This window comes from Phyllobates terribilis, unplaced genomic scaffold (genome assembly GCF_046119375.1).
Source record: "Phyllobates terribilis strain yellow unplaced genomic scaffold, ASM4611937v1 Scaffold_5144__1_contigs__length_53960, whole genome shotgun sequence".
NCBI classification, from domain to species: domain Eukaryota; kingdom Metazoa; phylum Chordata; class Amphibia; order Anura; family Dendrobatidae; genus Phyllobates; species Phyllobates terribilis.
In genome coordinates, this window is record NW_027367892.1 from 28,973 (window position 1) to 41,393 (window position 12,421).

Genomic DNA, 12,421 nt, shown 5'->3' on the forward strand with positions numbered 1-12,421 from the left:
GAGCTCACAATTCATTCCCCAAATCTCAAAAGCATGTGTGTCACTGGCGGTTACACAGAATCATTCTTGTATGCTCCTCTTCTGGATATAATGTCTATGGAATTAACCGGGGGCCAATTCAAATGTGAAAATCAACGGTTAGATTGTAACTATACCAACTTCTTTGGCGGTTTTACTAATCTCGTGGAGCTGACTGGAAGTGACAACTTCACACGGGTAACTACAAATTCCTCCCTTCCATTTTCTATCTGTCTTTTGAATTTTTATTACATGCTTCTGTTTTGGTGTATGTACATGCTTCAGTACTTGAGCACTGGAATTAAATCATGTCATACTACCTTAATGTTTCATCACCTCAAGGCTATTCGACTAAGTGGGAGTGAATTTTGGAGATATAAAACAGACATTTGTAGTTGCTCGTCTGGTTATTGGTGCCCCTAATCTGCACAAACTCAAAATCGTAACAAGGCCATGGTATGAAGATGGAGCTCGAGATGTATCTTTCAAGGACTACTTGAAATCTGAACCCAATTTCAGACTTGAGAAGCTGAAAGATGTCAGTCTGAAATATGTTTGCCATTATTCCTTCGGAATGGAACTCATCAAATTTTTGCTTGAAACCTCACCTGCGCTTGAGACAATGGAGCTTCGACTTCATGAACGTACTCGTTTTAGCGAAGTGTCAGCTGAAGTATTAGGGTTCCAACGAGCTTCTCCAAATGCCAAGATCACAGTCATATAAGTCTAACAGATGGTTAAACCATAGTTCAAGCTATATGTTTCTATTATATATTCTATCCTACACTGTTCTTTAAATTACAGACAGGTCATTTCTTCATGTTACTGTTATGGCCCTATTGACCCACCTTACACGAGTAATGGTGTATGTAGTGCTATAGTGTATGCTTGTGTTTATGTTTTGATGCTCAGTATATTTTGAAAAATAATTGTTTGTCTTGGGCGTTTTTTATTAGTGACTTGTATATTTTATGACAATAGATATAGATGTGTGTAGTGCTAGTATATGCCAATATTTCGTGTTGTCTTGATTTGTTAAGGTTAAACTTCTTTTATTAAGTCTAAGGTATTAGTTGTTTCAAGGTATTAATTGTTTCAAGATCTTTAAAATGATGCGGAAATTACGCTACTGTTTCCTTAACCTTTTGATTTATTTTTAAACTAGTCTAAGACCCGTGCCCTGCACGGAGTGATAATTAGAATATAAAATGATAAATATAGATGTATAAATTTAAAATTTAAAATTAAAAAGACTATTTCTTAACTCTTGTTATAGTAAATAACAACATAATTTATGACATATTTTTTATTTTGAAATTCAAACTAATTTAAGTCTGTTATAAATTAAGGATTCAACGATTTAGTATTATATAATCTTAATGTTTCCCTAGATTTGAAATCATATTTCCCAAAATTGTCATCATTAAAGTCATATAATCAACGACTTTCAGACTAACATAACTTCATAAAAATAACAATATTCCGCTCGAAACGAAAAAATAAGTTTACAAATTGGTTTGAAGGTTGCAAAAAAAAAAGTTCTTTTATTTTGGTCAAAATGAAACCACTTAAACAAATGAGTGAACTTTATGATCTAATGAACAGATCTCGTTGGATTATAATAATGATGATATCTTATATAGAAATGTTCGATCATTGAATCGGCTCTAATTATCTTATTCATCTAACAATATCTAAAATTTAAGATTTAATCGGTATTATTTGATAAATTAAGTCCAAATATTGCAACTAAAAGATGTCAAAATAAATAAAATATCTTCATTATATTAATGTGTGGGTGAAAATTATTGCAATGAATATAATTTATCAAACATCTAAGAGGGTTTCACATTTTAAAATAATAATAAGTTTATTAAGATTTTTTATTTTATAGATTTTATAATTTCCTAGGTTTAAAAAAAAAAGTAAGAAAAACCTTGTATCTATTGTTCTTAAAAAGAGATCAAAATATTGGCTTGGATTCTGAACAGAAGAGTAAAAAATAGAATAGTATAATCAACTTCAATCATCAAGGAGAAACCACCACATCCGTTGCTTATATGAATTTATTCTATAGCGAATTGTAGAAAAGAAAAACAATGACAAAAACACAAAAATCATATAGCAAAAACAATTTCGGTCAAAGGATGGAAAAATTAAAATTATCATATAACCTCCAAACAAAAAAGATATAAGGGAATTGAATTATATTAAAAAATATAGAATATATAATAAGGTTGAGTGATTCGAAGAGAAAATAGCTTTAATTCTATCTCTTAGCTAATAATTTATCTTTAAGAAATTCACTTTGATATACAATAGAACTTTTCTCAACAAAGTACAAATTATAAATAACTACTACGTAGTAAAAATCAAGTTTAAAAGATATTTAGAGTACTAAGCAAGAATCAAATTACTAATCAAATTATTAACAAAATAGAAAATAAATTATGAGGAGTACTAAGGAAGAATCAAATCACATATAAAATTATTAACAAAATAGAAAATAACTTAGGAGGATATTTCTCACCAATAAAATACAGTAATTATTTAATTAGTGTGTTTTAATAATAAATTTTATTAATATTCCTTCTAATATATTGTGATGTGACACCAATAAACAAGTGTCAAATGGCGGTATCATCCTAAGTTTTAGAAATTAGATATAGATAGATATTTGTATTGATATAGATATTGATATTGAATTTATTAACACTATAGTATGGGGGTCATGTTAATTAATTCTAACAAATAAATAAAATATGTAACTTATTAATTTAAGTAAGGTTTCGCTTATCAAGATAATTTATTGGATATAAATAATTTTTTTTTTATTTTAATAAACCAAATCTAAGAAATGGAGATTCTATGGTCCTACATTTATGGTGAAAGTTACTTAATATAAGTTAGTTTTTAAAAAGTATTCTAAATGTCATGTTGATGTAGCACAAAATAATATAGATTAATAGTTATTCTTAAATATATTGTTGACGTGGATCAATGGATGGTTGATACATGATGGAGCAAACCTCAGCTTTAGTAATTAGATATTAGATATAGATATTAATATTGATATTAGATTTATTAACACTATAGTATGGGAGTCATGTTAATTAATTCTAACAAATAAATAAAATATGTAGCTTATTAATTTAAGTAATATTTCGCTTATCAAGATAATTTACTGGATATAAATAGTTTTTTATTTATTTTAATAAACCAAACCTAATAAATAAAGATGATATGGTTCTACATTTATGGTGAAAGTTACTTAATATAAGGCTTGAGATGGAGAAAATAGTAGAAGAGTTTGGTTTTCAAAATCAGATATTATGGAAAAGAAGATTTGGTTTTCAAAAATATATTTTAAAATTTATGTTGAAATCTTCCGTACCTTGCAAGCTTCTATTTTTAATTGTATAATTAAATTGAAAAAATTAAAAGAATAAGTAGAAGAGAGAGAATAGTAGAACGAATAGAAATTTGACATGTAGGATGTGGTAGAGCCAGAATTATTGTGTGAGCTTCAAAAGGGGGAGCTTTAATATATAGGTGATTTTTTTGCCAGGCTAACGAAGGGGTCGGGCCGCTACTAGCGAGCTCACTAATTTCCCGGCTAAGGCAGCTAGCCTATCACACTTTAGCATTGTTAAATTAGAAAACAACGCAATATACGTAGCTCATGAGTTTCGAACCCGCTGTGGAACCTTTTCATTTTACTATTGTCTGGAAATCTCATTTTTTTCATTTTCTAATTTTTTTCTTTCTATAATTTATATGCTTCTTATAGTATGAGGACCTCTTATGTATAGAACAAACCGGTCATTAAAGATAGAAAAATCCTTAACAAATAGATCTCTAATTAGTAAACGAACCATGTACATTATTACCTAGTCAATTGTTCTTGAGCGGTAGAGCAAGTACTATATTCATTTTCACAATTATAGCCTAATCCAGGTGTAGCACAAACAAACACAGATTTATTAACCATTTTCTTCATTTATACAGTTAGTCAAAGTTTCAAGCTTGATCAAAATAAGTTGAATATCACTTTCTATATTATTAGATATGACATTAGGTGAACCCCTTGAGGTTGTTTTCTTTTACAAACCTCGCAGGATTTAGTTATTAAGCTTAGTTCCGTAACTCTCTTAAGGGCTTTTTCCTTTTCAACAAGTCTATTGGACAAATCTAAGCTTTCATTACAAAGTTATTGAACTTCATCCTCATATTAAGTAGCTTGTTTTTCAAGGGTTTTGATATTACCAAGTAGGCATTTAACCATATTCACAAGTTCATCTTTACATAGAATATTAAGACGACTAACAAAATCACTAGTTAGATGTACCCGAGAAGTAGCTTTCTCCCCACACGGAGAAAAAGGCCTTCTGTACAGTGGGTTCCACCTTCGCCTTATTGCAAGTATGAGCAAGGTGGTCCTTCTCTTGACAGTTGTAGCACGTGTAGTCCTTGAGGCCCCTCTTTGAAGTAGAAGCATGTATTGAGGCTTTTTTCTTGATAAACTTCTTTACCATCTTCGTCACCAAAGCAATATCTAGGTCATCATCATCATCGAACTCTTCATTTTCCATCTTCTCCAGAACTCTAGTGAGCTTCAAGGCAGTCCCACTCGATTCATTCATCACACTATCTCTTTGGTTGTCAGCTATTTCATGGTCAAAGAACTTTTCAAAGATATCCCTTGCTGGATATGACTTGCTTTTGCTTGACATAAGGACTATTCTTCTTGTCAACTCGTACTCTTCTCACAATCCGTAGATCACAACTAGAGATTATTACATTGAGGGATGGTGACGCAAGTATTGTTTAGTTTGTCAACTAAGATTGTGAATTTGGATAGGTAGGCAAACACGCTTTCACCAGGCTGCATCTTGAAGGCATGAAATTCTCTTTTAAGGTTGAATTTTTTGTTGCTCTTCATGTCATCACATCCTTTGTGGAGGAATATGATGGCAGCCCACATTTCTTTGGCCGTTGTGATGCTAATGACTTTTCCAATGTCGGTTCTTGTGAGTCCGATGAGAATAAGTTGGTGACCTTTGACATTTTTCTTCATCTTGAGATAGTGCTCGGGTTGCCAATCCTTTCATTCTTTGATGGTTACAAGGATCTCCTCATCACCAAGCTCGATGATTTTCCAACATCTATAGTCTTGTGTTTGGATGTATATTGTGTGAACTCCTAACCACCAATCGAGCTCTCCTTCTTGAAGCTGGTGTGGGTTGTTCATGGATACGCCAAGTTTGAATTCACCGTTCTTGGTCATTGGGCTAGAATTGGATCCTTCTCTAATACCAATTGTAGGATCGTGAAAGACGTTTAGTCTAAGGAACTGGGAAGTCAGTTCCTAAAAGCGGAATTTGAGGTTCATGAATTTATACACAATAATTCTGAAAACGCCACACTCTTATATTATTGATCGATCACAATATTATAACTTAAGATGAACACACAATTCTATACTCGCATACAACTCTCTCTATTAAGCTAGCACAATCTCTCTTTCAATAATATCAATCGATACACTAGAAAAGCTTTTCTTCAATGCTTAAATGACAAAAGCTAAGAATAACAAAGACGACTATTTTCCTAAAACCATATAATAAAATATTCTATCTTATTCTAAATCTAAAAAAATAAAAAAGTATATGAACTATAAGATCTACAAAGAATCGTAACCGACCCTTAAGAGATAGTTCATTCCAAAACTAGCAGCTGGCGGATAAGCTTTCCTTATTTGCACACTCGGTCCCATTCAGTGCTACGCTTCGGTTCCTTTCACGCTAGTGATAAACTCTATTCCTTTGTTTCCTTCCATTGTAAGCATCAATCCCCTTTGGTGCTTCCAGCACGTTCATTTCTCCTTAATTCCTTTAGCTTAATCCAAGCTTTTTTAGTTGATTCGCCCTTAGCATGATTCTAATGAAAGCTCATTTATAATCATATAATACCTCAATCAAGATAGATTTTAAATACAATAGTCATTTGTTATCACTAAAACTTAGGAGACAAAGGTTATGAACTGAGTTAGTAGTTCCTATAACTCAACATGTCTAATTGAACACCCAAATTTATAATATAAATAGATAGATAGATAGATCGATAGATTAATAGATATAAAAGATTTAAGATGCCTAACGTGATCTTTGCACACCCCTAGCTTCTTTTTTCTTGAAATGGTTATTTTAATGAAAATATCGTTATTTGTATTTTCTTTAATATTTATGATTGTTAATTTTTTCACATATATTAAGGGTATGTTTAACAATAGAGTATTATCATTTATAATGATATTAATTTAAATAAGAATTTTAATGCTTTGAAAAACGTGGATGAAATATAAATGAGAGTTTCATTTGAATGACATAATAAGTTTGAAGAGTCAAACACCATTATAGATTTATAGTAAATAATGGATATATTATGAAAAACCCCATTATAATGGACCAGGACAAACATATCCCAAGCATTATCCTTTTTTTTCATTCTATTTTTCTTTTTTTAAATTTTTTTACATAGATGATTAACACATATTTTTACCCTAATATCCGTATTAAGGTATTCTAAGATGTTGAAAAATTTATATTTAGAGAACAAAAATAGCATTAAAATAAACAAAATTTTGAGTCTAAAACTAAGTTTTCAAAATGACGGGAGTATTAAATGCAGAAATAGATTTTTCAGTCTCTATCAGGAACGTAGGTTGGGTAGGGCTACAAGAGACATCACCCCTTAGTGAACTTTTAAAAATAAATAAATTTTATAGTTAGAAAATTGAATTTCATAAGGAAAACAGAAAAAATAGAGAATTTAGTCCTCTATTACTATAAACTATTGTAGTAATTTGTGATTTACTTATTAAAGTTATGTACTATTTGGTTAAAAAAGTCTTTTATTTTTTTAACAGCTATGTCAGAAAATTTTCTTAATTTACGAGAACTTTATTCTCCGTGCTAATGAATCATAGCACCCCTCCTCAATCAACCACATGTGCAAATCATATACACCATAATTTTTTTGTATTGCTTGACGCACTCTAAAAATTTGTAAACATCGCATCTAAAAGAACCTGTATCTAAACTACCAAATTTTCCCTTTTCAACCTCACAAAAGCGGAATATTTGGTAGATATAAAAAATAAAACGTTTCTGAATAACCCAAATGTAATGTTCGACATCAAATATAAAACACCATATAAAGCAATTTTATGCCCCCATCCACCATTTAACCCTCACATCCACTACCCCTTTCCTAGATCCATTTTTGAGCTTCCAAGTAGAATCAAACCCATTTGTCTCCTTTCTTCATCAATCTCCAACAATACGAGTTTTTCTTTATTCCCTTCTTCATGTTGATGTTGTGTGGATCTATTGTTAGATTGAGGTTAAATGGGCAAGTACAGTCGTTATACACGGTAAATTAATATTACTTACGAATACCAATTACAAAAGCAAGTGATAAGCACATGATGATACCATAGAATGACAATACAATAGTAGTTAAAGTTAGGAGCTTTAGTAACACGAAAACATGAGTTTTTATATTATTATGTAACAAAACAACAGAAAAAATACTTTTATGTGTTTTGATGTACATGTTGGTGAGTTGTTTCAATTGACAAATCTGTATATTCTTTGTTTTATTTCAATCCCGTACTCTCTGTACCTATTTAGTCTTAATCCTAATATTGTCCCTATTTCTATCTTGATATATGGTTCCCGATCATAAGATTACCAGTCACATGAAACAAAAGGCAAATAGTCTAAGAAGTTTCATATCTATACTAATTTTTCACCTTTCCATGCATGCAACTAGTCTAGCATAAAAATGTTGTATTACTTAGATTAACATACCACCTAGGTTTGATTACTCATAACAGTATGCAATATATTACTAAGATAGGTTATCAATCCAACTAAGTAGCATAAAACAATAAAATTTAATGCCAAGAGAAGCACAAATATCATGGATAAGAATTAGAAACTAATAGAGAGAATACTTACAAATCCAGAAGTTGCATAAACATCAATGTCAATCAAAACAATGTCGGACTAAGCAATGTGTAGAGTAAATTGTTATTGAATATGAATGGATACCCGATATCCTAGGAAGAAAATTTGTTTTATAGAGAAGGCAAACTATTCAATCTTACAAAATAATATTAAATAATACAAAAACAAATAATAAAAAAGAACTAACTACCCAAAAATGAGAAAAAGGATAAGAAATTCCCTAGGTGAAACGAGAAATTAAAAATTTTCATCTTCGATTAAGATCTTCCACGGGAAGTGACGACTTGGTTGCGGAGCACGAAATCCAAGTTGACGGATCTTCTTCTTCTATGTTCAAAGATTGGTTTATCCTTTACCAGTATCTTCATATTTTCACATCCACGGGGATCGACCTCACCATTGTGGGATGCGGAATGCATCCAGTCAAATCTTGTTTGTAATGAAGCAAACTTGTGAGATTTCACCCCGAAAAATTTGCAGGGTACGGCCTTGATATTGAATGGCAATGGTTTCTCAATGTTTTTCAGCATTTCCAAACCTATAGTACAAACAACACAACACAATATTTGACTCCAAACTCTGAATTTTTCTCATATTTTGATGGGTCAAATTAGACTCTAAAATCTAACTCCTCAATTTTGAATCACCCTATTCAAACGTCACAGCTGAGAGAACTAATCATTTGAACCCAGTATAGTGTTTTAGGCTCCTCTTATTTCCCTCTCAATGTCGCAACTTCCTCGTCTGAACAACGACTTCTTGCTTCTCTTCAACTCTTCATTTCTTCTCTTAAATAGCACTCCAAAACTACTCTAATAGTCCTCATATAGCTCAATTACATAAATATGTACGCATTACTACAACTCTAAAACTATTCGTTTCTTCTTTTCAACTCTTTGTTGTCAATGCTAGAATGGTGTTATCCATGGAGGCAACACGATTACAATTTGAGATGAACACGGCTCTAGACTCGACTAATGATTCTCTCGCTCAAACTTTTACAATCTCTCTCTCAATAAACTCACTCACTCTTACAATTAACTCCTAATCAACTTGCTTAAATGACAAATATGAAGAGTAAGAAAGAGATAACGTTTTCCTAAAATAACACGACTAAATTATTCTAACTTTACTATAAATCTGAGCAATACAATGTATGTAAACACTGAGACTATCAAGGAATCACATCCACTTCCATAAAGATATTTCCTTCCATAGATAGGAACTAGAGGATAAGCTTTCATTATTTGCACGCTCGGTCCCCTCGAGCACAGTGCTTCGATTCTCTTGGTGCGAGTAGATAAATCAAGCTTCCACTGCTTCCATTTCCTTCTAGTCTAAGCTTTGGTTCCCTTCAACACTTCCCGCACGTTCTTTCCTCCTTAGATCCTTTAGCTAATCCAAGCTTTTCCAGCTGCTTTGCTCCTTAGTATAAATCTAATGAACGCTCCTTTATGATCCTGTAATAGTTCACTCCAGGTAGATATTAAATATAATAATCATTTTTTATCACTAAAACTGAGGAGATGAATGTTAGGAACTGAGTTACTAGTGCCAATAACCCAAAAATTTCTCCCTTTTAATGATGAGAAATAAAGAATCCTGGTATGTAAGTATATAAGCTATATCAAAGGAACTGAGAAATATAATTGTGATAATTTCCCTTAGACAGTGAATAAGTTGATGCAGAATAGCCTTGAAGAACATGATCTAGACACCTAATTACTACCAAAAACTCAAAAGAAAGGAGGTCAAAGTAACCTGCCAAAAATCAACAACAAAAGGTGGAGAAGTTAGGGTTTTAGATACAATTCGAAAGAGGAGATAGGAGAATTGCAAACCGAGACTAACAACTGCAAAACCCTAAATGAATAAGAACATCACACAATGAAGAAACGACCCTACCATGGTTTCTTGATGAAGGCTGCGGAAATCAAACACCAAGGACGAAGTACTCGGCTGGGAGAAGCACCAAATCTAGGATGAATTGACACAATCAACCACAACTGAGCAAGCACACACCAATTACTCTCAGTGACTCACAATTCACACATTAATTGGAGGAGGAGAAGTTAATACCTGTTTTGCTAGAAACTAGTTTTCTTCATTCAAAGAAATCTGAAAATTACAAGAAAGGAAAAAGGTTTTTATAGTCAAAGGTGAACCACCATTGAACCGGCCCTTTAAGTGTCTTAAAAATGAACCAAACTAAACCAAAAGGAAAGCTAATGAACAATGCCGAAGGAGTAAGTGAACAACCCAAAAGGGCTCCATGAACCGGACACTAAAACACCTAAATAAACTAATTAACAATCCTTGTGCAAAGCACATAAAAACCAACATAAAATTCAAAGAACAATTACATCTTTCAATGTTAAGGTTCTTCATGGATCTCCAAGGAATCGTGATAGAAAATTGAAAGGCCAAGTAGGTACGAAAATGATCCCGCATCATCTTTTGTTATCGGGGGAAACAAATTCTCATACAGAACCCCCGTTTTGTTCATTCCTCCTTTGACTGTACAAATTGGTAATATTTCTTAACTTTTCTATCCTTATTAGTAATTTCGTCACCACATAAACAAGCATCTGCTTGTTTTTTAACACAAGAGCTGCTTAAACTTAGTAATCATAATTAAGTCAGCTTATCATAATCAATTATCTATCTCATCTTAAGTGCCCACATGCCACAGTAGATGAACAATTAACTTGATAATTTTTTAGTGTAAAGACTAACTGCTTTATTCTCTATTATACTTCCCTCTGTCATCAAACATTGATCATGTTATACTTGTTTTCATCCAAAAAGCAACCCTTGTATTTCACGTTTCCCTGTCACCTTTTAAAATTTTGATAAAAAATAAACTTTTGTGTTTCTCTTTTACTCCAATGTTCCCCTTTTTAATCCTTCATTCTCGCTTTATCTATATAAAAGCACGTTTCTTTAACAAGGGGTGCAATTCTGTATTTTCTTTCTGAAAACTCTTCTGTTCTATTTAGCTATGGAGATTCCTAGGTCTTCATTCTTCTTCTTCATTTACTACTATGCGCTGTTTGGTTGTAATCTTCTGAGCTTCACATCTCCCATTAAAGCTCTTACCAAGAGTGCTTTTCTCACTAAAATTTCTTGGTTCACTGGAAAAATCCATTCCATGTAGTATTCTGAGTAATAATTCATATAGAGTCCTCTCTGTTTTGTACGTATATATTTTTGTCCAATCTTTCTCATTTGCCAGTTTCTGTATTGAAGGTATATCACTATAAATGGGGCTAAAACGTAAAGGTAAAGCACTTGTGTTACTATTTTGTGGAATCATAAAGGAATCCATCAATAGACCCTCTTTTTTCTCTGGCTAAATGGTGGACCAGGATGTTCAAGCTTTGATTGCTTTGTTTATGAACATGGTAAAAAAAAATACACTTCATCAAACTAAGCATTCTATTTATGGATGAGTATTAGAAATGTACTTTTCTATACTTGAACAGGACCATTTAATTTAAACCTGGGAAGAAAAATGGAAGTCTGCCCTTACTGCAGCTCAATCCCTATAGCTGGTCCAATGTGTGGTTTTTTGTGCTATATTAAACCAATATTGGACAAATAAGTTTTTTATTACTTATCTCTCTTTGCAGTTCAAACTGTCTTCGGAACAACGCTAAAAAACCAGAACCAAATGTGCATAACTGGTTGTAACTATTCTCTAATGCTGCAGGACCATCCAGAAGAATCATTTAGTAGCATTTCCGTGCAGTGTACAGATAAGGTGCGTGCATTTAACAGTCAAAGTGATTAAGAAGAGATGAGACTTGATTCCCTTACCCTAGAAAACAGCCAGATATCAAATTGTAAGACGAACAAAGCTATGTATATTTGTTGATGTTCAAACACCCAGATAGTTACATGCTAGGAAGAGAATACCAACAAACACAAAATGTAAGACAAACAAAGCTACACGAGTAAGTAGAAAACCGGGAGGAAGTGTACGTACTTACAAGAAGATGTCGATATACTAATTTTGGATGCTGAATTAGGTCATCGACGGTTGTTGAGGAGAGAAAACAATTCAGACTAACAAATCTACACGATTCAGTAGAAATCGCGAATTAGGTCTGAGGATAGGAGAATCACGAATTAGGTATGAGGAGAAGGAGAATACTCACAAGACGGTCCCCAAGGAAGGAATGACGAGCCGCCGGAAACTGCTGCCGGTGATTGATGAAGATGATCACCGGGATTGGCGAATACTCGGCGTGGGTGATTAGGGCTGATTGAAGACGAAATAAGTTACGTAAACAATTCTATGTGTGGAAGATTAGGTTTGAGGAGAATAGGAATTATTTTTATTTTTTTTAAAAAAGAAATAACAATAG

The 12,421-nt window shown here is 32.5% G+C and overlaps 1 non-coding gene across 1 annotated transcript; it reads right to left on the reverse strand.

Annotated features, from left to right (window-relative positions):
- Positions 1-1,976: 1,976 nt before the first annotated feature.
- On the reverse strand, positions 1,977-2,071 carry LOC141249792 (small nucleolar RNA Z103). The gene has a single exon (XR_012312319.1). It is a non-coding gene; the product is annotated as a small nucleolar RNA Z103 (small nucleolar RNA).
- Between the last annotated feature and the right edge of the window lie 10,350 nt (positions 2,072-12,421).